The 25,703-nt window shown below is 46.2% G+C and overlaps 1 protein-coding gene across 5 annotated transcripts in view; it reads right to left on the bottom strand.

The window, feature by feature from the left end:
* Positions 1–25,703, bottom strand: part of LOC119382526 (uncharacterized) — a 139,363-nt gene that overhangs the window by 11,532 nt on the left and 102,128 nt on the right. Inside the window, exon 1 of one of the 5 annotated variants that reach the window (XM_037650255.2) lies at positions 19,059–19,077. The exons of 3 other annotated variants lie outside the window; for them this stretch is intronic. The gene's annotated coding sequence lies outside the window, so the exon portion shown is untranslated. One more of the 5 variants, XM_037650254.2, reaches the window with a different exon arrangement.

The following is a 25,703-nucleotide window of genomic DNA, read 5'->3' as shown; positions in this document are numbered from 1 at the left end:
TCCTACAAAGTTGCGTCGTGAAGCCGTGACCGCGCTGGCCTCGGGCAGGAGGCGGGAACCAGAGGGCTGCGAATTGGCAGCGTGGGTCACGTGGTGCCTATATCATCGCAGCGTGAGGGTACAAAAGAGGGGGAGTAGCAAAGTCGACCTATAAATACTGCGGGGCCCGAAGGGCTGCATTCTCGCACCGCGAGCATCTGAAGATAGAAAGGACGGGGGCCAGCTGGTGCCTCCATTAGCAGCACACTCCCGCCGACGGCGCGTGCAGTGCGTGAGGCGCCACACATGTGGTGTAAACGGCGCACGGCGGACTGGCGCCTCCTGCTCGGACTATGAAACGGAGCACATTCAAGGGATGGACAAGGATGCGGCATTCATGGGGCGAGACGAAGTACGAGCATGGAGATCTTACGTTTCGCAACTTTGGAAAACTAAACACGCGATGGAGCCAAACCGGAAAAAGGAAGAATGAAAAAATCTAATCCGCCCCAAGTGCAAGCTGTACGATCTGAGGAGCATTGATCCGCCGGTTTTCCCCTTGTATTTATGTTGTGTCAGTTATCTGCTCTTTTGTGTTCTTTTCTTGAGTATATCTGCTTTTTTGTGCTATTCTCTGGTCTTTTCGTGTGACCATGTAATATTTTGACACAACCTTAATGAAAACCAGCAAATAACGAAAACAAGGAAGGTATAGGGGACGATAATTGTACTGTTTTAAGTGTATCGTAGTAATTGCGATAATAGATGTGAAGAAAGCAAAGTGGACGAAAAGATAACTTGCCGCCGGCAGGGACCGAACCTGCAACTTTGTCCGATGCTCTAACAATTGAGCTGCGGCGGTGGTCGTCGCCCCGTCCACTTTATCGGGTACTTATGTGCACGAAAACCCGGGAGTGTAAGTCAGCGCCGCTCGCAGCCATGGCGGCGAGTGTGGAACACTCTTCCTTTGCCAGCTGGCGAAACAAGCCCTCAAAGTTCCCTTCTTTGATTCACGTAATATTTCATATCAATGTCTATTCTTTTCTTCTGATTAAGTGATTTGTTTTGCGGTTATCTATTTTCGCTTTCTATGGTCTTATTTTTACCATTTTTTTAATGTTTCCTGCTCCGAGCGCGGTGCATCTAACTCCTTGCGCTGGCGTTTCCTCTCCGCTTCTCTCTTCAGAAGATCAGTGTCTAACTCCCGATGCTGGCGGTTCGCTGTCACTTCGCTGGCTCGGACAGACGAATCAGCCCTTCGGCGACGCTGGCGTTCACGGGAAAGCGCGCGCTGCTCATGCACATGCCGCCTGCTCGGCTTATGTATCAAACGTGGGACCTGCGTGACGCCAACGCGAGACATATGAGACGACGACAGGAAGGTGCCTTAAGCTCCTCCGCAGTTAAAAAGAAAGAAAAAGAAAGTAAGCTGACCAGCATCGTTCTTATGACCCTACAGAACTTACGAGCATCGCAAAGCCCAAGGTATTATGTATTGATACGCGTATATTGTTTATATTTTTCCGCAGATTATTTTTTAGCCTAATCACCATTACAAAGTTATCGCTGGTGATTATCGTCTCGCCTAGAATTTTTCTGAAGAAAGATTATTTCGATATATAATTGTTTACCAGGAGCTACGCTGTCTTGGTTCCTTCTAATTCTGATTTTAAAAAAAGACCGCAAGCGATCCGGACAGGCTATGTTGGTAGTTTCGAAGCGCTGGAACGAGTGCTCATGTGGACAGTTCAGCAAACCAACTAGTCAGTAATTTAGCACTTTACATTAGAAGCTATCATTCAATTCAATTAAAATTTCATTATTTTTGGAAAAATATACTTAGCATCCATGACCGTAAATAAGGTTGCAGGGGTTCTAACTTTGCTTAATGTGCAAATGGTGCTCGTATATTAAAGGGCTTTAAAAAACCTGGGGCCGAATTCACAAAACTTCTCTTTCGTGAGTGCGCTTTTCGATTGGTCAGCTGTCTTCGCTAACGATATGTCCGGCATCGCGATTGGCTGAAATATTCTGTTAGGAAAATTTTTAGCTTGTTTTTGTAAATGCGGGCGCTGAATTGTTACAGTGGCCCTTTGAAAACATGGTGACCATTCCTGTCTTCCCTTCGCAGAAAACGAACAAAGGAAAAATGAGTAGCTGCTCGCAGAAAAATTGGCCAATCGTGCATTGCCCAAGGCGAGCAAGAAAACGTGTATACGGATCGAGAGATGACGAGGAAGAAGAAACCAAACGGAACACATTAAAGAAGAAGACAAAAGTAACGCGGCCACGGTTGATGAAAGTAAGCAAACAGCCGAAGGATCGATTGCAATGCTCTCATTTTTTGGCTGGGCCATCAGAGGGATACCGAGCCGCAGCGGCAGCACTTAAAGTCTCCGGGAAGCGCGCGCAATCCCTTAAAGCTCGGGATCCAAACGAGTCGTCGTGGCTGGGAAACGCGATCTAGAAGAAGACGCCACCGACGGATCCCTTCAAAGCCCTCGGGCTGTGTACCGTATGTGCACGTATACAGTAACGACGCGACGGCCGTCGCAAGACGTTACGGGAGAATACGGCGCACTTCCACGCTCAAAGATGATGGGCGCGCTTACACCATCGCGATAATAACAGAACTTACACGCTGCGGAAGGCGACCTCAAAAGAAACGCGTAGAAAACCAAGGCTGGGAAAATGCAAGTATTCTTTTACAACGCGATTCATTTTTGTATTTAGCCAGTGATCCAAATGATGCTATCGCTTTGATCTCATGTACGTTTGACGATAACGAAGGAATTCATAGAATCCTGACGAAGGAATTAGGAGCCCACGTGGTCGAGGAAATCGCGCACGGTCACTTAGAGCAACTCGCGAGAGTTTCGACATATGTGCCAGGTTTTCGGAATAAGACAGCCGCTATATGAAAAAATGCGGACTTAGTAGCATGAGCTGTTCGTTAGTAACCAAGGACAGCATCCACGCCACTAGTGACTTTTTTATTGCTTTCCTTGCGTCATCCTTATTGACAGCTCAGGACGAATGATTCAACTCCAACATTAGACCCACGTATGCTGGCGGCAATAAAGAAAGATGAAGAAGAGCGGCTTGACGGTGACCAAAAAATTTAGAAATCTGTATCATCTACAAGCCACATTGGAGCTATGCGTCATGTTGACTAGACACCAAAACATGTCCTCTTCCCCAACCGCGTCAGCGTCATATGTTCGCGGAAAGGCTCAGCTGATACTCTATGGGTTCGTGATCTTCAAAAGCTGCATCGGTTCACAGCATACCATAGGAATTGGTACATTGAAGGAATCAAAGCAACCCGCGGTCGGTAGACTGCGAACATGCATGGCGCGATCTGCATATTTTCAAGCAGGAAATTGAATGGGCGAGGTTACGTTACACTTGCGGAAATGCGGTACCCAGCGGTAAAAGAGAGAAAGGCGGCAAGGGTTTGATCCCATTCAAAGCCGCACGCGTTTACGGCGGCGTAGCCCTCGATTGGCCGCCGCGCGGTGGCTTCCAATGTCCGAAATCAAAGCCAAGTCAAGCCAGAAACGCGCAGAATCGCTTTATATCGTATGCCGCGGCCGGAGCGGAAATGTCAAAATGAAAACGAATGCCCACGCTTAAAGGCCGGAAAAAGAACATAGAGAAGGAGGAAAGAGAAGCTGCGTCTGGTCTGCGCTCTTCTGTCCTGCCGACTCCGAGACGAGCGCACTCGGCTATTGACGAAACGTGTATCTTGCAGGCTGCAGACGCTGCAGGACTGCGGTGGGTGCCGCTGTACGCGAGATGGCTCTAGAATAGTGCATCTCTCGCATACATCGCTTCTTCCTTTTCTTTTTTTTTTCTTTTCTTTTCATTGATCTGACGTTTCACTTTAAACGGGTACGTCGCATTTCTTTAGCCATACCTGCTCGCCATTTGGACCAACCGACCGATCGACCAACCGGATCTGTAATCGCGAGTGACCTCATTTGACAGCGAGTGACGTCACACGCACGCACGCACACACACGCACGCACGCACGCAAACAAGCGAGTGACGTCAGCGCAGCGCATATCTACACCGGATAAACATCAACGTTAAAAATATTCCCACGGCTCGATTTGAACACTGGGCCTCTAGTGCCGAAGCCCGATAGTTTAACGAATGCGTGGCAGGAGCATACCTTATAAAGAGAAATAGAGCACCTTTAAAAAAGCCTGCTTGCGAGCAAACGCGTCTAGACGCTGCACAATGCTGATGGTTTCCTGAAGAATTTCCATCGTGCAAGATGCAGCGCATTTTCCCAACGCTGAAAGTGTCGTCGAGTCGTCAGATTAATCGAATGTTAGTGCAGATAAGTACTTTAGGAAACACTTCATCAACGGCAATGCTATGTGCACAACGATCATCGTTAAATGCTTTCCGATGTATTATTATTTCTCATGGAGGTATTCGAAGAAAAAGGCGGCGTTCAAAACCCGACGGCTGAAGCGCGCAAGGGTTGCGCGATAGGCAAAGAAAATGATGGTAATGCCAACATCATAACGTGTAGATGGGTTTGCACCAAATCTCTGAGGTAAACAGAGTTTGAAGGTGAAAGCAGCCTGCAAATTGAAGCACAAATTTGAATGTGAAAGAAAAGGGGATAAGTAATTAGATGCTATATTTCTAAAGTGCTTTAAGGAAAAATATGTGGAAACATTTTTCGCTGTCCTTCACTATACTGATATAAATGACAAGCGAGGAAACAATGAAAGCGAAAGCGCTAAACACGCAGAGACTAAGAAAGCTAAACAGAACGAGCGCGGAAGCTTGCTATATAAGGAGGCACGAATATGCCGCTCGCTTCCATGGAGTTCTCTAGCCTAATTCTAATAAGAGGGCTCTTAGGGATTGCAATGCGGGGTTTGCGGCGAGTATTCACATGCGCTTTCACGTTGCAGAGAGGCAAGGAAAGGAAAAAAAAAAGAAAAGAAAGAAAACGAGAGCTAGAGAAAGATATATACTCAGCACGCAAGACGACAAGGACGTAGAGCTTTGAAAAATGAGCCTTGCGTTCAAGTTATGTTTAGTCGGCGTGCAGTTTTCATATGGGTCATGTCATAAACTGGAGAACAGAGAGAGAGAAAGATAAAACGCCTGGTAGCAAAAAAAAAAAAGCAGAAAAAAATTTAGAAGGTCGTTTCTCTTTTTCACGAGTGAAGCCGAACAAACAGGCGCTGTCATTTAGCTAGGAGGAACTTAAGACTTTTACGACTGCCGTAAACAAAACATGGCTCCGCGTGTGGAATGCGGTGGTTTACTTTGACGCTGGAGCACGGCGACGTAAGTTAAACAAAGTATGCGCTTTGTTGTGACTTTTACTCTGGTTCTCTTAAACTCCAACAGCCCAAGGCAGTGCTGCAATGTCGCTTCCATATTTGCCTTCCGTGTAATTGGTATCACAACAGGCCTTGCGCTGCCAGTTCTCCCAAGTTGACAGAACGGTTAGTCACCGATTATCCATGAGCAATGAGGAAGAATGCTGGGAGTGAGTCCGGAAGGCAGAGCCGAATGACGAAAAGTCCCATTCCAAATCGTGTTGTCTGCGGCGCTCCAATTAGGTTATCACCGGCATTGGTCAGGCGTGGGCGGTGAAAAACAACGAAAAAGAAAGAAAGAATGCATTCAAGTAAGAGAGATTGTTACATTGTGCTGGCCCAGGGGCCGATTGTTAAAAACTTTTCGTTTATGAGTGATCTTCGTCACTGGCTGGTTCGCCTTCTCTAATAATATGACCAGCATTATAAATTGGCTGAAATTTTATTTTACGAAAAATTTTGGAGTAACAATTTTATTTTGTAAATACATACCCTAGGTCTTATACCGAAAAAAAAAGGTGCTAAAAAGATTACTTGGCACGTTTCTTTAATCGACACGGTATACAAGGTTTTCTCACCTAAAAATGGCACAGATCAAGACGGTAGCCCCAGAATAGTAAGCTCTAGTACACTATGGCCCCAGTGCGAACATTGCAAGCTCCTACGTCAAAATTCAGTCGAGAAGATTTAATCTAAGGGCAAATACTAAAAGCTTTCTTTTTTCTGTTGTTGTTCCCAATAGACCCTTTTCATAATCCGCAAGTGCGCTTCTCTGCGCTGCATATTTGAACAACTAATGGCGGCACCTCTCTTGCTTAGAGTGGAGACGAGGTCCTAGTTGCACGTGCTGAGCCTTGTCTATTATGCGTATTTATGTCAAGAGAGCCGAGTCTACATTTTCCACGTCATAGCGCAAGCAAAATGCGCTAGAACACGTTGTTTGCAGTAAGTGACTAGCCGCCATTACTTGGGCAAACTGCATGGCAGGAAAGCTAGCTTTACAATTATGAAAAGGGTCTATTGTTCTTTACCACTGGGTGGCTGCCTTTGCTAATATGTTCAGAATTTGCAGTGAGTGAAACTTCTTCGTGAGAGCAATCCAAGAAAAAAGAGCTTTAAGATCCCTGCAGTTTTCTGAAACCACTTATTAAGTGGCGACGGCAGATTACCCTACTCAATCTGTTCTTTTAATAAACTAAAGAAATAGAAGGCCGTTTGAAAATTGATACAGGCTACTGAGACTCTGACATCAAGAAAAAATGACGCAGCCACACTGTATAATAAGACTTTCCTTTTGTTGCTCGTCACTTGAGAAAACGAGCAAAAACGAAACAAAGAGAGCAAGAGAAAGGAACTGAAGCAAAATGGCAATGTGTATAAGTGGCCCCAAAATGCGTTTCTGTCAACGGGTTTTGAGAGGCCATTCAGGCTTGAACTGTTAAACAGAAGTGCAAGGAGCGGTATTGAAAGTGAAAAGGTAGAAGGAGCTAGCGAAGCCCTGCAAACACTGGACGTCAGCGATCAGCTAAGACACGTAAAAAGAGTGCACACGGACACACGAATCCAATGTGACCCTGTGGTGTATCGAGACAGCGGTGATGCAGTTCAGAAACAGGGAATATATATGCGTATGTGCGCCCCTGAACGAAGCTGCGGGCGATGTGCAAGAAGCGAGATTAGACAAAGTGAAAAAAAACAAGGCACGACCAAAAACGATACCGAGGAAATAAAATGAAAAAAAAAAACGAGACAATGCGCAAGCCGGGAAATGGCGCAAGCGAAAACGAGTTTGAATGAGCCACGGTCTAGCGAGCAATTACTGCAACGAAGGAAGAAGCGCGCACTTCTGAAAGAGACATTGATGACGTCTCGTGACGGCAAAGGAAGGAAGCGAAGGCCCCCCTGTGCCATTGTACAGCGGCGCGCCGATGGGTCTCTGTTTTGGAATCAATGAAAGAGAACGGCACGCCACGGGGCGCTGCTTTCGTGAAAAATAAAGGGGCTCCGAGATATACGGCCAGGAACAAAAGGAGAGAACCGAGAGAGAGGCGGATAAAAGTAAGTATTTACTAACTCGTTGTTGCTTATAGCGATAAAAGGAAGCGTAGAGCGAGGAACGAAACTAATAAAAGTGGATTAAAACCGATTCCTTTCCCCGGTCTTCAGTGTATTTCCTTTAGAGATATTTCGAGATTGAACCGGAGAAAGAAACGTGGACAATCGAAGGAGATACTTGGTTGTGATTATAGAAGATGTGGAACTCGGAAGGAGTAACAACAGGAAGGAAGATGACGAATGTGTGCTCGAAGGAAGGAATCGGGCGCTACGGGGAAAGAGAAGGCGGAAATGGGCGGCGGAATCGTGTGACTCGCACGAGGCTACCAACCGGAGCGTAATGAAAATCAAGAAGACCTTGAGGCAAGCTTGCAACTCGTCGATCAAACGTTAAGAACAACAATACAAGGCAACGATGCCTCCACCCCTCTTTCATCCTTCTTTGATCGAAGATGATACTTGCTTCTTCGACTTAAACGGAGGGGTGGGTGGGCAATGCCATTTTTATTTATAACTTTTTTGAAGAGCCAACGGTGCCCACAGGCTTAAAGAGGAAATCGATACAGGTTCTACACGAAGAGGAGGCTATCAGTGCGTAACCTATTTTGGCGTTTTATTAATCATTATCGCTTTGAAATGTTGGAATAAGCGAGGTGAGATGACCCGAATACTTACGGAAAAGGAAAAAAAAGAAAGAATAGAGAGGTCACACGTCACGTGGACGAATGAATGAGTACGAGGAATGAACCGCAGCAGACGTTAGTCAAAAATCGAGAATTCCCGTCGCGTTAATACCACGCAGTGCCCTGAAAGCTACAGCATGCGATAGCTGACTGATTACGTGACAACGGTAATCTCATGCTGACGTAGCTGCGGCCCTAGTAAACGTACTGTTCACAGGCAAGTAATCGGTCAAGCGCAGACAGTTGTCAAGGCCAGATGTTGCCACGAGTGTTGCCCCCAATGGGGCTCATGCCGGCGGTGCCTCCAAACATGCTGTACATTTTTAATACGAGGCACGGGCGAAACCCGAGATCGCGGCGACGACGCGTACTTCTTGCTCTCTTTCGCTTTTTGCTTGTACAAAAGCTGAATATTGAGGACTGCGTGGCATGCGCGATTTTGAATGTGCAGAAATGAGATATACTGGAGAAGCCAGGGCACGTGCGCGCGAGATCGGGAAATAGTAAAACTGGCTCAGAGGAAGAATTAAAAAAGAAAAGGAAAACCAAATGCGCGTGAAAGAAAAAGAAGCTTTCCAATCTTGGCCCTTTTGAAATCGCGCTGTTTCGACCGCTTTTGCTCGGCACGAGGCGGGGCACGGCCTTAGCCCTAAGTGACGAGGGAGGAGATAATTTACGGCTATAAACTTCACTGCACAGCCGAGAGAGGGGGACCAGAGAGAACGAGGAAGATTGGCACACGTCGAGCACACACGCACAAAGCAAACGCACCATCTTCCATTGTGTATAGCGTCTCTTCTCCTCGCTCATCCACGCTGTCTCGTGTATATATATATATATAAGCGCCGCCTTTTCGGTTCTGCTCGTTTTCATTGTTCATCCCGATTCAACCCACACAGCGTGGAGGAGGAGGAGGAGGAGGAGAGGTTGAGGAAAGGAAAAGGCGCAACTTCTGCAACCCTAATTGGGAGCACGGCTCAGCGCCTGTAGGGGAAAGGGGGAAAGGGAGATAAAGATGAGAAGAGGGAGGAGAAGGAGAGGAGGAATGCAGTCCAGTGTCCTCAAGGAAGCGAAGAACCGCCTTGAAAACCTGGGTGTGGTGCTTTGCAGGGAAGAGGAGGTCCCTCTGTGTAGCCGCGGGAATACCCTGGCGACGGAGTGCGGCGAGCAAGGCAGCTCAGCGTGGAGGAAGAAGAGGCGAGGAGGAAGTCGGGATGAGAGAGGAGAGTGCTCTCGAGCGCTCTGGTTCGAGGCACCGCACCGATCGTTGAACAGATAAAGGTCTTCTCTCCGCGAGCATTGTAGTAATCTGGCAGCGCGTCGCCGGCACCGAACTCTACACACCCACCCTCTCTCTTCTTTTCTCTCTCTCCCTCTGATTCTACCATCACTCTTCCTGTTGCTGCTTTAAAGTCCACCCGCTCTTCCCTCTGTGCACAGCGGAGAGTGCGCGGGAACGAAGGAGTTTAAAGTGCATCGCACATGCGGTGAGGCTGTCCCGCCACGTTCACGCACATGACTTTCAGCCACCCCATTCATCACCGAACGGGTTTAGCGTCCAAAATCCGCGCATCCCCGGTTTGTGAGGAATGCCGTATAGCAATAAAGGTCTTCGCATTAATCTAAGAGATGTTCAAATGCGCACAAAATTTCTGCACACGTGCGCTTTTTCGGGCTCAACAAATTGAAATGTGGTTGCCAAGACCGCGAGTGGAACCCCGCGACCTCTCGTTTGCGTAGCAGCAGAAATCCAAAGCCAGTGAGCTTTCGAACCGCGAGCGAATGCTCGAACCTCGATTCACTAAACCGGTTTAGTACGAAGCGTGCTCACGGTTCGCTTCGAGTGGCACCTTTACTGACTCCGCCTGCACACAAAAAGCGCAATTGCGTAAGCGCAGGCTCTTCGCGTGCAGCGAGCCATGCAGAACGAATGCTCCGTTCCGCTATACTGAGTTGGCCAAGTGGAACGCCGAGTGGAGCTCCCATCGCGTCTCTCGGTGCTTTCCAACAAAGTTCAGCCGTGCTCCGACAATAACTCCTCGATAAGCGTCCATCCAACGAGTGAAATCTCTGCACTTCTCTGCTGGGGTCTAGCGAGGAGATTGGGATAAATCCGACAAAAAAGTTAGGCGAGCCGCCATAGTGATATTATACCCTTGGCCTCACGTAAAAAAGCTGTCCAAAGTGCGCGGTGGGGGGAGGGGGGGGGGGGGTCCGCCTCCTTCACGAGAGATCAACTCGACCCCACCCGCTTGAAAATGCGCATCTGGGTGCAAGCGAATCGACAGATTTAATGATTTGGCAGCAAGCAACGAAGAATCAAACACCATCTCCGGTGAAGTCTATTGTACCGTCACGTTTCGGCCAAGCGGCATTTCAAAAATGGTTTTGTGTTAGGGCGCAATCGAGAATATATAGATACTTTATCCCAGCTTGGAAAGCAACCATTTCGAGTCGGAATCATGCAAAGCGAACCCAACATGCCTTGAAAGTTTTAGCCGATGATAGGACAGAATACTACCGTGTGGCTGCTGCGGCAGTATACACACGTTCGAAGCGCTCATTTGCAAGCGTCGCTTGAGCTCTTTAAAGCAAATAGCTTTCTTTAAAATACACAAGGTTGAGCTAATTGAAATGGGTTCAATAAAGGAAAAGTTTCGCGCGAAGACACGAACGCCCACCAAACGAATGCGTGGAAACAAACAGTGCAAATGCCGACATTAACTGAAATGTCACACTGTGGCGGATAATATAAACACGAAAATTTTAGCCACATGCGCAGTAACGGCAGCACCAACTGTCAATCAGCAACACGCGCGGACCTACGCGGAAGAGAACAGATTAAATATGACATTTCATCTTTGCGTAATATAATCGAAGACTGACTGACTTAATAGCGGAAGTATGCGCGTGTGCCGTATAGCCTTAGATTACTTCACGTAGAGATTAATAATGCATGCGCCGATAAGTACCATGTTTACTTTCTTTCCCGCCAGAGTGCGCCGTTTGATTTACTATATAGTCGGCGCGCGCGCTGTGAATTTACTTTCACCAGTGTTCGTGTTTTCCCGCCTAACATTTTCTGTAATGCGCACGTTTCGGCTTTTTCGTCGATTTTCTTGATGCTCAGACTTTCCCCATCGACACGAAGGTATCGATGCAAAGGGCGCGTGTTATCGCGGAAACAAGCTGCGGGGCTGATGTCACTGGCGTACTTATAACGCTGCTCAAAAACCAGCTTGCTTTATTCTCTGATAAATCGATATTTCATAGCGAAGTACAAAAATAAGAGGAGTATCAGCCACAATTTAAAGAAGAAAGCACTATGAACAAGAAAGGCATGAGTATGTCGATCATTAGCTTAGGGTAGTTACTACTCGACACATTTGCACCTGCAACCGTAGTACTTCCGCACCACATCTTTGCTTATCGCACTGCTTTTCGCAGCTCTTTTCAACAGAGCTGACGTACTTTAAAGAAACAGGATAAAAGACAAATAAAGAAATAGAAAAATACAGGAGGGAAAACGCGCACATCAAGAAAGGAGGAGAAAGCTCGTTAGGCTTGAACATGTCTTCTATCCAGCCGCGGAGGTATGCGGTTAAGACATTAAAGAATGGGGGAAAAAAAGAAACGAGAGAAAGCATGGCAGAGCAGTCTTTCTTCTTTCAGACAGGCTCGCTTTGAAGGCCTTAAAACCTTGACAGATTAATCTCATTGGCTCGTACTTTCGCTCGCAGCCTCTGGCCTTGGCGTTGTCTAAACATTCACCAGACGCCTACTTTGCTTGACGGCCTTTCGCAAAAGGTCAGTTCCCGGAACTAATTGCAACGTCCATGCTGAAGTGCTGCGCAAAGTTGAGCTCCTTAAGTGTTACACCTCGTGGCAAGTGCCATCTCAGTACCCGCGAAGTTAGAAAAAATGAGATAAATTTTTAAAAAGAGAAAAAAAAAGCAACAAAACAAGATTACTGGGCAACAATGTACAAAAAAATGAGGACAGGTCGACAGCGCAGAGACGTGGGACGCTGTCAAGACATCAACACAACGTGCGTAAGTGATGACCGGCTTGCCTCAGCGCCAGATAGCAAAAACAAACAAACCAACACAGGTTGAATGGGCTCCTGCAGTTCCTAGTTAATAATCACTCACAGAGTCATCACGTGTACATAATGTGTGCGTGTGCATGACTAAATTAACCATGTTATAACACTCGCAATTGCAATCTTAGAAAATGAAGATTACCTGTCAAGCTTCTTGGTGAGCCCTGACTTGCCACGTTTAAAGATACGCGTTAACTTTCTTTTCAAGGATCGTGCCTTCCACGACTCTTCGAATAGAGTAGAAAGATCTCCGAAAGAGAGTTATGGTGTATCTTCAAAGAGAGTCATATATGTGGCAGGTAAGGACTCAGAAGAAAGAGTCACAGGTAATCTTTCTTTTTTTCTTAGAGTGAATGAAGGGCGCAAAATTGCAGATAAAACAAAACAAAACAAAACAAAACAAAAAAGAACTGTGTATCACCCTCTTACTGAGTAAATATCTTGGTTGTGTTCTCAATCAAACAATATATGTTCAGGATTCTTTCGCACCAAGAAAACATACTTTTGAGCTAGTTGTTTAGGCACATCAAAAGTGCAAGCCCGCATCATCTAGATATGCGATTTCCTTTTCGCTCAGAGTAATCGAAGGGGCGCTGACTAATTTGGCATCTTCTTTTGCAATCAGACTGGCCTCTACTGTCTTCCGTGTATCTTATACAAAACTACACATTCATTAAACAGAGGTAGACAACCGGTAGCTGAGAGTAGCGCCCGTCCTGTCCTCTTCCTTGGTCCCTGTGTTTTCAGTGCTACGGCTTCATTGAATTTCACACCCAAACTGCGCCTTCGTGGGAAACCGCGGATTAATTTCGACCACCTGGGGTTCTTAAACGTGCGCCCAAATCTGTTTCTGCATTTCACCCCCATCGAAGTGCGGGTGCCATGGCCGTGAATCGAACCCGCGCCCTCGTGCTTGGCGGCTGAACAGCGAATAATTTCTCGGTTAATGCCAGCTGGAAGCAATCTCCATCCATCTGACAAAGATTTCAACCCTATCATCCCTACGAGAAATCTTAAATTTCTTCTAACAGCCTGAAGAGTGCGCATATAAACTTGGAACCAGTGACGTCTTTTCGAGAGCTGGGAAGTCTAGCACAGTTCCCTTTACAGCCTGCTGGCTGGGAAAATTGTGGAATAAACTCGCAAAATTGAGGTGGTAAACGGCGCTGTAATGGTAAACCCTCCCAAACGGGACGCAATTTCACGTTGTTCTCGCGCTGTCAGCCGTTATTTCGCGAGAAGCCATCGTGCGGAAAAAAGCCGAAGCACAACCTGAAGAACTTAAAAAAGGAAAACGATTGAAAAAACAAACAAGTCTTGCTTTTTCCTTACCGATACTAGTCTGCGAAGCACCTAACGTTGCATTTTGCTGTTCTCTGCGACCAACACTGTTGGGGCATTCTGGAAAACCGGTGAAACTTTTCTTTCTTGTTACAACGTCACCAGATATTGGGCGAGTACGGTATCACGCGAAGGCCAACTGTTGCGCAACTCAGAAAGGCGACTGCAAGTAAGAGAAATAATACAGAGTGAAGCAATGGAGGCAAAGGCGAGAAAGAAAGAGAGAAAAGGGGAAAATGAGAGGGGCAGGCATGTGTTGACTTGTATCAAGAATGATGGGACCCACCGGCACAAATAAGTGAGCGCGGGGCTTACAAATTGGTCGTAAACACACTGAGACGACCGAGCGCTGCCGACGAAGAGAGAATGCCCGCACACATTCAGTGCGCGTGTGGATGGGGGGCAGTTGCATGCGGCTGGCGGCACATCTTTCTGCTCTGCCGCCACATATATCGGCTCGACCCGGGATGGACCCTGCACGTACAGTTGCCTTCGCCTGGAGAGACGGTGGTCCGCGTCTCCTCTATTATTCCTGATTGCGAGTAGCTAGCGCGGCCCTCTCCCACGATCCTCAACAAGCATAGGCGACAGTTCTGTGCAGCAAGTGGCAGTTGCTTTAGCGGCTGACGATGACGCAGTTAGGAGATTGACTGCGATCAGACTCTGCTTCAGTTGGACGAAAAGAGAAGAAAAAGGCTCCGTGCAGCGATTTTGCCATCCATTAATGAAATCTAGTAGATTACACTACCGGTGATTCGATTACAGTGTACAAAATGCATGTATTGCTTTCGTCAGGTTCTTAAGTCCATATTAGCGAAGCAGTGGCCGAATTCACAAAACTACTCTTTCGTAAGTGCATTTTCCCATTTGTGAGACGGCTTTGTCAATTATATGTCCCACATCGTGAATGGCTGAAATATTCTCTTACGATTTCTTTTACCTTAAGACGTTTTTGACAATACTGGCCCAGTTCATTACGATGTATGTCGCAGGTACAAGCGAACGTAATGCTTACAGTCGGCAGTATAACAATAAAGGTAAGTAAACAATGACAGTTGTTCTTGGAACTACCATTCATTACTGAGTGACGAAGGTATATAGCATACCAAAATTTGCGATGCTGGACTAGTTTGTAGCCAAGTAGCATGGCATGAATGCAATCTAAAGTATATTGAACTGTCGCCTGAATAGACTTCACCTTTCGTAGAAGCTGCAAACGCCATGACGCCTGTCCCTCGCTCTAATGCATCTGTACTGTGCAACCGCTGCTTTGGTGTTGCTTTTGCGAAAGCATATGCATTTCTAGGTGGAATGACTGGCACATCCATGCGAAAAGATAGAAGCTCAGGTAAAGATAGAAGCTTGAAGTGATGAGAAATCGTTGAACAGGGAATGTAGTCAAGTCCACTTGTCGGAACATTGGCTCCAGCGACATTGACCATTACTCGATACATCCATGCATGACTCGTGCTACTCTGAAGAGACTATATGTCTTTTTGTCAACGTCATAACGCATAACGCAACGTGCTTCGGTCTGTGTAGATATCAGATCATGTTTCGATACAGAGATTGCTATACCGGAGGCTTTCAAAGCGGTGTGGGCATCCCTTTACTTCATGATGTCGACTCGAGTAGCCTCAGTAACCAACTATAGGCGTGATGGGCAGTCCCACGTAGTCTCTCTTCTAATAATCCTTATCTTGATGAAACATTTGGACGATACTCGTGACTGTAATGGAAACAGAAACACTTGTACGCGGCCGGTAAATGGATGAAGTAGGAGCATCTTCCTTCTTGTGTTAAGGTTTTCTGCTGGCTCCTATGCTGTTACAAAAATCAGGCGGGTGCACATAATGTATTGCGTCTGTGGCCGCAAAGGGACACCTTTATGACTTTAGGATTTACCCATGTTTCTGGGGCTTTTTTTAGAACTCCTCTGTCAGCGCAAATGACTTATCTGACACTGCCCCTGAGCCCGTGTCAGGCTCGACGCATATCTATTCGTATCATGCTACGAGAGGTACAAAAGGCATCATTCATTTTGTTCTATAATGATCAGCTGACAGAAGCTGTGTTAGTGTTGCACAGAAAGAGCGCGCCCTGCATTTGCACTGTGCGTTTCCCGCGTTTTTCTTTCTCTTGCGTTCTTTCTTTCTGAGGCGAGAGCCCTTGCGCAGCCACCGCCCACTGGCTGATGAGATTTTCCGGCGGCGAGCTTATCTCATCGCGCCGGATCGCATTGGCTGATTGGCCTCCAGACCGCTGGCGCCCGGCCAATGAGGTACGGTCATTCGTCTCGCTTATCCGTTTCGCCGCGGCAGCTACAGCTTCTGCCGAGCCACGCCGCTATACGCGTCCCAGATTTAATTATACGGCCCCTTCCGCAACTATGGTGAAGCTTTAAGCTCTGCAGCGCATGAATAACCGGCGTTCTTCTCCGCATTTTCTAGGCCGATGAGCATACATGCCCTCAAAGCACGTGCGTATACCTGTAAGGTAGCTATAACGCCGCGTGTTTGCACACAGCTGGGAGCACAAGCCAGAGGCCACGGTAATACGCCACCTATGTCTATATTTAAAGGGCCTGCCGCTTGCGCTTTTACCTCGTGGCTTCTTAATCCGAGGTGCTGGAGATACGTGCTATGTGAATACATTTTTATCCTTGTTGTTCGCAGCTTTGGGGTCGCACTCGAAAACCCCACACGGCCCTGAGTTCACAAGGATTTTCGGTATCAAGCTTCGGTTGCTCATTGGCCGGTCGCATTCTGAAATAATAGGATGTCCGACATCACAATTGGCTGGCATTATAGACTACATTACGGATGGCTTTCGGTTCCGCCATACTGATCTGTTAACTTTGCCGTTTTGTATCTTGAACAACTAAATGGACAGCGCTACGGTGGGCCTATGCACATAACTGTTGGGTTGGTGCATTCGGCGTTTCCTGACCACGTCACGAGGTGAAAAGCAAGAAAACGTTCGTCTAACAGCCCAAGTGGCGGCACCCATACGCTTTACGTAAAATAGTCTATAGAACAGAACAGAAGTTATAGAACACGTTCTTTGCCGTTGTCCTCGCTACAGCGCGCATAGGCTGCCGCAGCGGGCGTGTTGGCCCGCCTTGACAACAGGTCCTCGTCGGAACAAACTTATCATAGAATGTCGTCGCACCGGAAATCTATAGATACCTCACTGATTTTTCCACGCGGCAGTGGCCTACTGGAGAGGCTATAATACTTCCGCTCCTCACCTTTCCTGTTTTTCTTTTCTGCTTTTTCGCGCATGCCTTAAGCCTCCGCTCTTCTTTCCATCTTTCTTTCCCCTTCCCCCTAGTGTAGGGTAGCAAACCGGATGTTTAAATTCCAGGTTCACCCTCCTACCTTTCCCTCATCTGAATCTATCTCTCTCTATCTGTCTACATAACGTTTACTAAAAACCAATAGAATATGTGACAGATATGTCCGCTGTTCACGTCCCTCCCCCCTCCAACCCCTTGCCCACACATGGAAGCCAAAGTTCAGCTCTTTTCGACACACGTACCTACACTGTTCAGCCAGCGCGAGCGCAGAATAAGCCGCTTCCCATCCCCCATCTAAGCCCACGGAGGTGCCGGTAATGCGGCGAGGCTTTCAATTAAGACTCGCCGCGGCACGCGTGGGCCCGATCTGCACCGCACTTAAGGTGAAAGCCGCATTTCGACGCGATGTTGATGCTGCCGTCGGTGGCGCTAACGCTAAGCCCTTGATGCCAAACGACATCGAGCACGTAGGTTCTTTCTTGAGATCTCAATACTCGAAGAAATAAATAAGAGACACAGACCTCACCGTGGCTTCCCAATTTCACCTTTATTTTTTTTATTTTGTAGCGCCGCTATCGTCTTTGTAGGCGCACCTGGGAACTGTAAGCTGTCTGGGGACAACAAATACGAGCGCCTAAGTTTGAAATGGCCACTTCCCTTTCCTTACCTCCGCCTTTAGTGCTCGGCGTCACGCACGTAAGAGAAGGAAGAAACCAACAGTCGAAGCTACGGGAGTATCGATTTATTGTTATTTTCCCTAGCAATCTGCGGATTCGTTCTTTCATATTTTTTTAAGCGAGGCTTGGCACTCGAGAGAACCGTTTTTCAAAGGAAAACACGAAAGCTTGAGAGCGAGTTTGGTCCCGGCACGTGGGGACTATAGCGTGAAAGAAAATAAAATCTATGAAGAGAAGGCAGCCGAGAAAACGATCAGGTATTAAGATGAACGCGAGGTACTTCAGAAATGAAAACATGAGCGTAACAATGTTCTCTGTGGTGAAGGGGAATTACGACTTCGACGAAATGGATGCGTGGCGGTTCGGTGCAATTGGCGAGAGATAGAGAGAAAGGAAAAAAAAAACGGTACTATTTTTCGCGCATATTCCCGTTAAAGACAGGAGTCCACAGAAACTGTGTTCAGGAAAGTGGAGAAGAACTACTTCCTCAGCGAGTGGCAGACGAGTTTACAACAAAACCATGCAGAATAGAGAAAACAACTGAAAAGTGAAAGGAGGAGGATTGGGGAAGGAGAAATAAAACATCTGCGCTCACTTATTCAGTAAGAAAAGATGCACCTGCCATGGAAGCCACGCAGCCAGCTGCAGTTAAAACTGTTCTTAGGAGCGTAACTATTATTTTTTCAGCTCCGCGGTGGCTTTCTTGTACCAGCTGCAATATCCCCTAGCCACAAAAAGGTTTTCACAATAAACGTTGTTTTTTTTTTCTACTAGTGCGCTCTTCATTCCAACATGTACTATATCTACGAATAGATCGTCGTATGGTACATGAACGTTTTAATAGATATTCTCTACCTCCACTGCCGAAGAGAAGACATAACGAAATGTAATAAAAGTATCAGTTGCCCTACTATCAAGCCAATGTCAACGGAATTCAAAGTTAGTCTCGACTCGCGTGACACAACCCCCTACAATAACCAATGACATTGTAAGCAAAAAGTCTGAAATTGTAAGCCATTCTGCGAGTAAACACTGTTTTCTGAAGCGGGACTTCAAGACCAAGGTCGCCAAACAGGCACTGGTCCTAAAACCTGTTTTTATGTTAATGACACATTTTACCGATACATTCGCTGTCAGCCAACCCTACCCCCTTCTTTTCTTTCTTTCTTAGTCACAGGCACCCGTTCTTAAATACCGTGCTAACATACACGCATCTTTACGAATGGTCAGTCGGCCCTGATGCGTGAGGATATGCACTGTCGGCAGTCTTTTCACATTCCTGTTTTAATAGGAGCACAAAGCTTTTACGGTTGTAGGGCGAATAAAAGCACGATACTAGGCTATTCTGCGTATTATAAGTTCAACTTTGCACATCGTACGTCACAGCAAACACAATATGCGCAAGTGAGGTCTCTTAAGGCTATACGGTACTCACTTGTAGTTCACCCGTAATTCAGTGAAGCACTGTCTAGAGTCCAATACATGTATGATTACAGCACAGGCCAAAAAAGGTCAAGATCAAGGGACACTTCCCAGAAACCTTAAACTGCAGCACAGAAGTATTCTTACAAAACGTAGCCCACGCAGAACATGCTATGTCGCTCTGGTATAATCCGCAATTCCTGACGTTTTATACAAAAAAAAAGATTTAGGATGTTACGTGCAGACTTATGGCGGTTCAGTTGTTGCGCACGGCCCCAATATATGTTTCCTTTTTCAGTGAGAGCGACCCTTTGTTCAGAATACACAATATATCCCTTCTTCCTTCTTTCTTTTTGCTACATGGAGCATGAATAATGCAGTTTAACAAAAGGTGCTCAATATCTTTCGATGCCATGCACACCACACTTTCGATTCTACCTACGTTATGTAAAAATAGATTTTCTGTGCGGAGAGAGTTTGGACGGAGACGGCTTATTACTGCTTATATAAAACAGATGTCCTTTACAACCCTATTGAATTAATCTTTTGGATCGATCTGAAAAAGAACAGAGGTGCCACCAACGTTCTAAAACCATGTATCTCCCGAAATGTGGAGAGCCGTTTTGCGCAAGCTGATGTGCGCATAGTTTCGTGAAAGTGGTATTAGTTATGTCTCAGCGTGCGCGGCGCGTTTTACACTTTCAGCGACTGTGTTTGCCTGGAATGTCGTAGTTGACAGGGATTTTACTGAAATAAAATTTTACAGTGAAAGTGACTCGCTTTTGTGTGCACCTATTGTACTTCACATGGTAAAAAATGACAATTTTCGTTCATGCAGAGTCGTTCAGGAGGATAAATTTATGTGGGTGTGGTTGTAAGCTTATGAAGAAGAGACTTATCGAAGCCAGTGCAGACATTATGGCGTAAAATTCTATCGTAGAAGTGGTGATGATTGATAACTTAAACATATTCTGTTCACTTTTCGATTAATCGACTGATCGAAAACATCTTTATCCACACAGACCCTTCTTAAAGCATGTGGGTGGGCTGCCTAGACAGCATGCAGAGTGCAGACATTGAACTCTTTGTTTGATACTAAATATCTGCGTAAACGTGAATGTGGTCCCTCTTGGCGCAGTTGCGGTTTGTGCATTAACTACTTCACGGCTGTATATTGTAGTTAATGTACACGACAAATGCCCGGCGCATGGGTTCAAACCTCTGGATATGACAGAAACTATAGAAGATACTGAGCTTCTGCTGGCGAAATTTTATTCTCTGAGATAATGAACATCATTTGTTGTAGGGTCGTATGTAACCGTACGCCGGTAATATGATTCACACTAATGTTGCTTCATTTATTAAGGTGAAAGCCTAAAATGCCTCGTCAAACGCGAATATTGGCCGTCGGTGTCTTGCGTCGTCGGCGTCAACAGAAGTGAAGCAACAAATTATCATCACGTGATAACGTCAAAGATGGCCAAAATTTGTGACGTCATCATGACGTCACTATGGCGTCATCATGGCATCATCGTGACTTTACATAACGTGGCATCACGTGATGAAGTCGTCGCATTACATCGTCGCTTGATCAAAGGCGGGCCGATCACGGAGGCAGTGCAGAAACAGGTGAGGTGCAGAAAGCCGCAATGACTCCGATCCTGGAGGCTGTGCAAAACCACGTTAGGTGCAGAAAGCTTTCGGAGGGGGGCGAGGGAGGATCAATACATTGGCTGAGAAGAAAAAGAAGAAGAATATGGCTTTCGCCTACGAGTCGTCTTTTTATTGGAGAACAACTATCTTTTTTCATGCGAGCGAGTCACGCCTCGGGCAATAAATGCTCATTCAAAGCATTAAGGCCTTCTTGTAGATTCTGCCAGAACTTGAAGTTTAGATACACAGATGGCCTGCTCAAGTTAGATAGCTTGGGGAGGCAGGGAATGCAAAGAACAACGTAATCAGAAAAGCCTCTTACAGTAGACCTTGTCGTATACAACAGCAAATTTCGACCAGTCCTGACGCTGAAGAAATTATTATAGGTGGAGGCCAAACAACAGGAGAGGTCGCTTACGCTCGAGAAGTCTTGTGAATTCCACGCCTAGTCTGCGGTGCCCTTTCGCATCACTGCACAGATCTAGTGTTACGGAGTGTATGCAAAACACGTCTCCGCGTGGTTACACCGAACAGCCTTCAGGTACTCGCGAAATAGAGCGCCCGTTCGTCCATAGAAAGTCACTCTCTATTTCTTCTTCGCTAGCGAGTTTCTTGGTCACTTTATTTAATGACTTGGCGCTGCATATCCCCGCAAGGCTTTTGCCTCACCGGTACCCCACGAAGTGGAAAAAGTAAACGATGACAGTAAAGGAGTGGGTGAAAATGCAGTCTCGAAGTTGCATCTCTGAGCGATTTGCCTGAAGCTACGTCAAGCACCACATGAGGCGAAAGTCAGCGGAGTACGGAGCCGAAGAACGTGACCAGAAAGGCTTCGGGCCACAGGCAGTTTCTAGAGCATCCGTAAAGTTATAAAAAAAGGGGAAATGCTGCATAACCCAGGGACCGGAATTCAAGAGGCGAAAAAAAATTCGGCAGATCCCACGCATTGTGGGAATCGATGTAATGCGAAGCACCCAGCAAAGAGCTGCATACATCGCCTTGTTTGTCTTTGAGCCAAATGAAATCATTCATGCCATGGCATCTAGTCCACCATATATCGCATGTTTGCCATGCACTCATGCATGCACAATCTAGTGTACACCATGCCAATGAAACGCATATTCTGGTATATAAATGCATGACCTGTCGCTTATGTTCATCACGCACTCGTGTCATGCCATACCAATTATCGTGTATGTCACATTAACAAAACGGCCGGAAACGCACCATGACAGTGGCATGTAAATCATACCGTACATGACATGCATAACATGATTCGCATGTTAAGACCTCTCATTTATGTTCGTCATACAGTCACATCGCGCAAAACCAATTTTGGTGTATATCAAAGGAGCGAAATGGCCGCGAGTGCACCATGAGCTCGGCATGTAAATCATGACATACATAACCTGCATGTCATGATTTCCATGTTACCACCTCTCATTTACGTTCGTCATGCAGTCGCGTCGCGCAATACCAATTTTGGTGTATACCAAGCTACCGAAACGGCCGGGAATGCACCATGAGCGCGGCATGTAAAGCATGACATACATAACCTGCATGTCATGACTTCCATGTTACCACCTCTCATTTACGTTCGTCATGCAGTCGCGTCGCGCAATACCAATTTTGGTGTATGTCAAGCAAGCGAAACGGCACGAGTGCGTCATGAGCATGACATGTAAATCATGTCGTACATGTCATGCATGTCATGATTTTCATGTTACCACGTCTCATTTACCTTCGTCATACAGTCGCTTCGCGCAATACCAATTTTGGTTACATCAAGCTAGCGAAGCGGCCGCGAATGCGTCATGAGCGTGGCAAATAAATCATGACATACATGACATGCATGTCATGGTTTTCATCTTACCAACTGCTATTAATGTTCTTCATACAGTCACATCGCGCAATACCAATTTTGGTGTATATCAGTCTAGTGAAACGGCCGCTAGCGCATCATGAGCGTGGCATGTAAATCAGGTCGTACATGACTTGCATGTCATGATTATCATGTTACCACGTCTCACTTACGTTCGTCATACAGTCGTGTCGCGTAACACCAATTTTGGTGTATATCACGCAAGCGAAACGGACGCGAACGCACCACGAGCGTGGCATGTAAATCATGACATACATGTCATGGATGTCATGGTTTTCATGCTACCACCTGTTATTCATGTTCTTCATAAAGTCACATCGCACAATACCAATTTTGGTGTATATCAATCTAGCGAAACGGCCGTGAGTGCGCCATGAGCGTGGCATGTAAATCATGTCATACATGACATGCAAATCATGATTTTCATGTTACCACGTGTCAGTTATGTTCGTCATACAGAAATATCTCGTCATACCAGTTTTCGTATGTATCCCTTCATTTAAACGGCCGCGAGCGCCCCGAGACCATGTCATGTAAATCATGCTGCACATGACATGCGCGTCATGGTTTGCATGTTAGGACCTGTCATTATGTTCGTCATGAACTGTTGTCACGCCGTACCAATTTTGGTATATATGAAATTAACGGAACGGCCGCAAGAGCCCAAAGGCCGTGGAATGTAAATCATGCTGTCCATGACATGCGTATCATGATTTTCATGATATGACCTGTCATTTATGTTCGTGATAAGGCCATGTTATGACACACCAATTTTGGTATACATCCGATTAACGGAACGGCCAGGGAGCCCAAAGGCCGTGGAATGTAAATCATGCTGTTCATGACATGCGTGTCATGATTTTCATGATATGACCTGTCATTTATGTTCGTAATAAGACCAAGTTATGACACACCAATTTTGGTATACATCCGATTAACGAAACGGCCAGGAGAGCACAAAGTCGTAGGCGGCTAGATAGATAGATAGATAGATAGATAGATAGATAGATAGATAGATAGATAGATAGATAGATAGATAGATAGATAGATAGATAGATAGAGATAGATAGATAGATAGATAGATAGATAGATAGATAGATAGATAGATGATAGATATAGATAGATAGATAGATAGATAGATAGATAGATAGATAGATAGATAGATAGATAGATAGATAGATAGATAGATAGATAGATAGATAGATAGATAGATAGATAGATAGATAGATAGATAGATAGATAGATAGATAGATAGATAGATAGATAGATAGATATATAGATAGATAGATAGATAGATAGATAGATAGATACGCTCAAAGTCGCAGAAGTTCGCTAAGAAATGCTTCGCATTTAAAAAAACAAAAAAAGCTGTGGTGGATAGCGGATCGCCGGAAGAAGCATTAAACCGTGTGATGGACTTGCCCGCAGCCCATGAAATATACGAAATTACGGTTCTGAAAAACGGCGCTGTAAATCCAGCTAATAAATGAATACTCAGCCCAAAGGAAGCATAGGCTAGAGTGCCAAGTATTTTGGGAAGTGAACCAAGCTTTAAATGCCGAAGGTCCATGCAGGGAACACCTCCGTTTAAGACAACGCGCACATTATACGTCTCCGAACAATCAACTACGAATGTGGTTAAGATGGAGGCCCCAGAACCTGCAACTAGTGGCCAGTTTATTAAAGTGGACAGCATCTTACGAGTATTCGTTACATTGTGGACGCGTACATAAATTCTATGTTTAAAGAAAGAACAAATCTTTGACAAAAAAGAAATATGGGCGCGAGGGTAAGTAATATATCAATACGTATCAGTTTGCGCGATTGGTGTAACGTCTATGCAAAATTTTAATCGCTCCTTACTTCCTTATATGCGAAAACTGTTCGTTGCGACGGCCCTGTTGGGGAATAACGTAGCTGAAGGCCTCCGCTTTTCCGTATTAGCAGCTGCAGAGAAGCCGACGATGCTCGAACTGCAGTGAACGACGCTGGCAGCGAAGGCAAGTACATTGGTACCAGTGGCATCGATTTCGAACGCTCTGCCACCAACGCGAATTCCGATCAGATTAGCATCCCGTGCTGACACAAGCAACAGCGAGGCGCAGTGCGCCTACGCGCACACGCAGGTGGCAAATTGGCTCCGTCAGCCAACGCGGCGTGGCGGCGGGGTGAAGTGCGTTTGGGGTGGCTGGAACCGTGTGCGTTCCTGCGGCGGCCAGTGTATTGCTAGTGACCGTGGACCAAAGCGTAGGCAGGGCAGTGTAAACATTCAGAGAACGCACAGAGAGGCAAAATTTCGTATGCATGAATATAAAGCTCCCTTCTCTCCCTCGGCCAGCACCCCTCGCCCTCACAGAAATACATGCACGCACGCCGGCCTGAAATGGAGAGGAAGAGCGAGGCGCTATTTCTACTTTCATACGGGAAGCACGGCTCGGGCCTTCTTTTGGTGTTTTTTTCCTTGAAAGCGTGCTTCACTGCATACGTTGCCTTCTTGAGGCGAAGCGCAGCTAAGTCGTAAATAACAATGTGAATACGCTTGAGTCTGCGTATTTCACATTCTTATTAGGGGTGTGCGAATATCAAATTTTTCGAATACGAATCGAATACGAATATCCACCTTCGAATATCGAATCGAATATCGAATATCAAAGGAAAAATGCCTTCACAGTAACAATATTTTATTAACATGGAGCTTTTTTAAGAAAAGAAACATTAAACAGCCTGACTGGCAACACAACATACACTGCTATCTCCAGAACACAATGTCTAGGCTAGCACAATGCACATCACAACACAAACAAATATCACGGCACAATGAAAGTAATGACTAGATGTTATCATGAAGAAATATGAGTTGCTCCACATGATCAGGAGCAGGCGCTCCCTTCTAACAGAGACAACCCCCCCCCCCCCCCCCCCCCCCGCCACTGAAAAGGCACGCTCGCTTGGAACAGAAGTGGCTGGTATAGGAAGGTACATGGGGCAAAGCTTTGCTGCAGACTGGGGTATCTGAAGGTGCCTACAGTCCGCCACCAGTCACATGGGCCACTGTCTTACTGCAGAAGTGGTCCCGCATAGTGAACGAGTGGTAGTGCGGCACGTTACGGCCATATAATATTGAAAATGAACGATTACATGATTGCCAATAGCGCTGCACGTCGGAGATGCACCAGCAATAGATCATACGTATTGGGGCGCTCGTCGCAGGCAGATATCGTGCCTCCGTGTACTTACGATGTGTATCGCTCCTCTCT

This window comes from Rhipicephalus sanguineus, chromosome 2, assembly GCF_013339695.2.
Source record: "Rhipicephalus sanguineus isolate Rsan-2018 chromosome 2, BIME_Rsan_1.4, whole genome shotgun sequence".
NCBI lineage: Eukaryota > Metazoa > Arthropoda > Arachnida > Ixodida > Ixodidae > Rhipicephalus > Rhipicephalus sanguineus.
The sequence above is the reverse complement of the archived record's forward strand: the minus strand, read 5'-3'. Positions and strand labels throughout refer to the sequence as shown.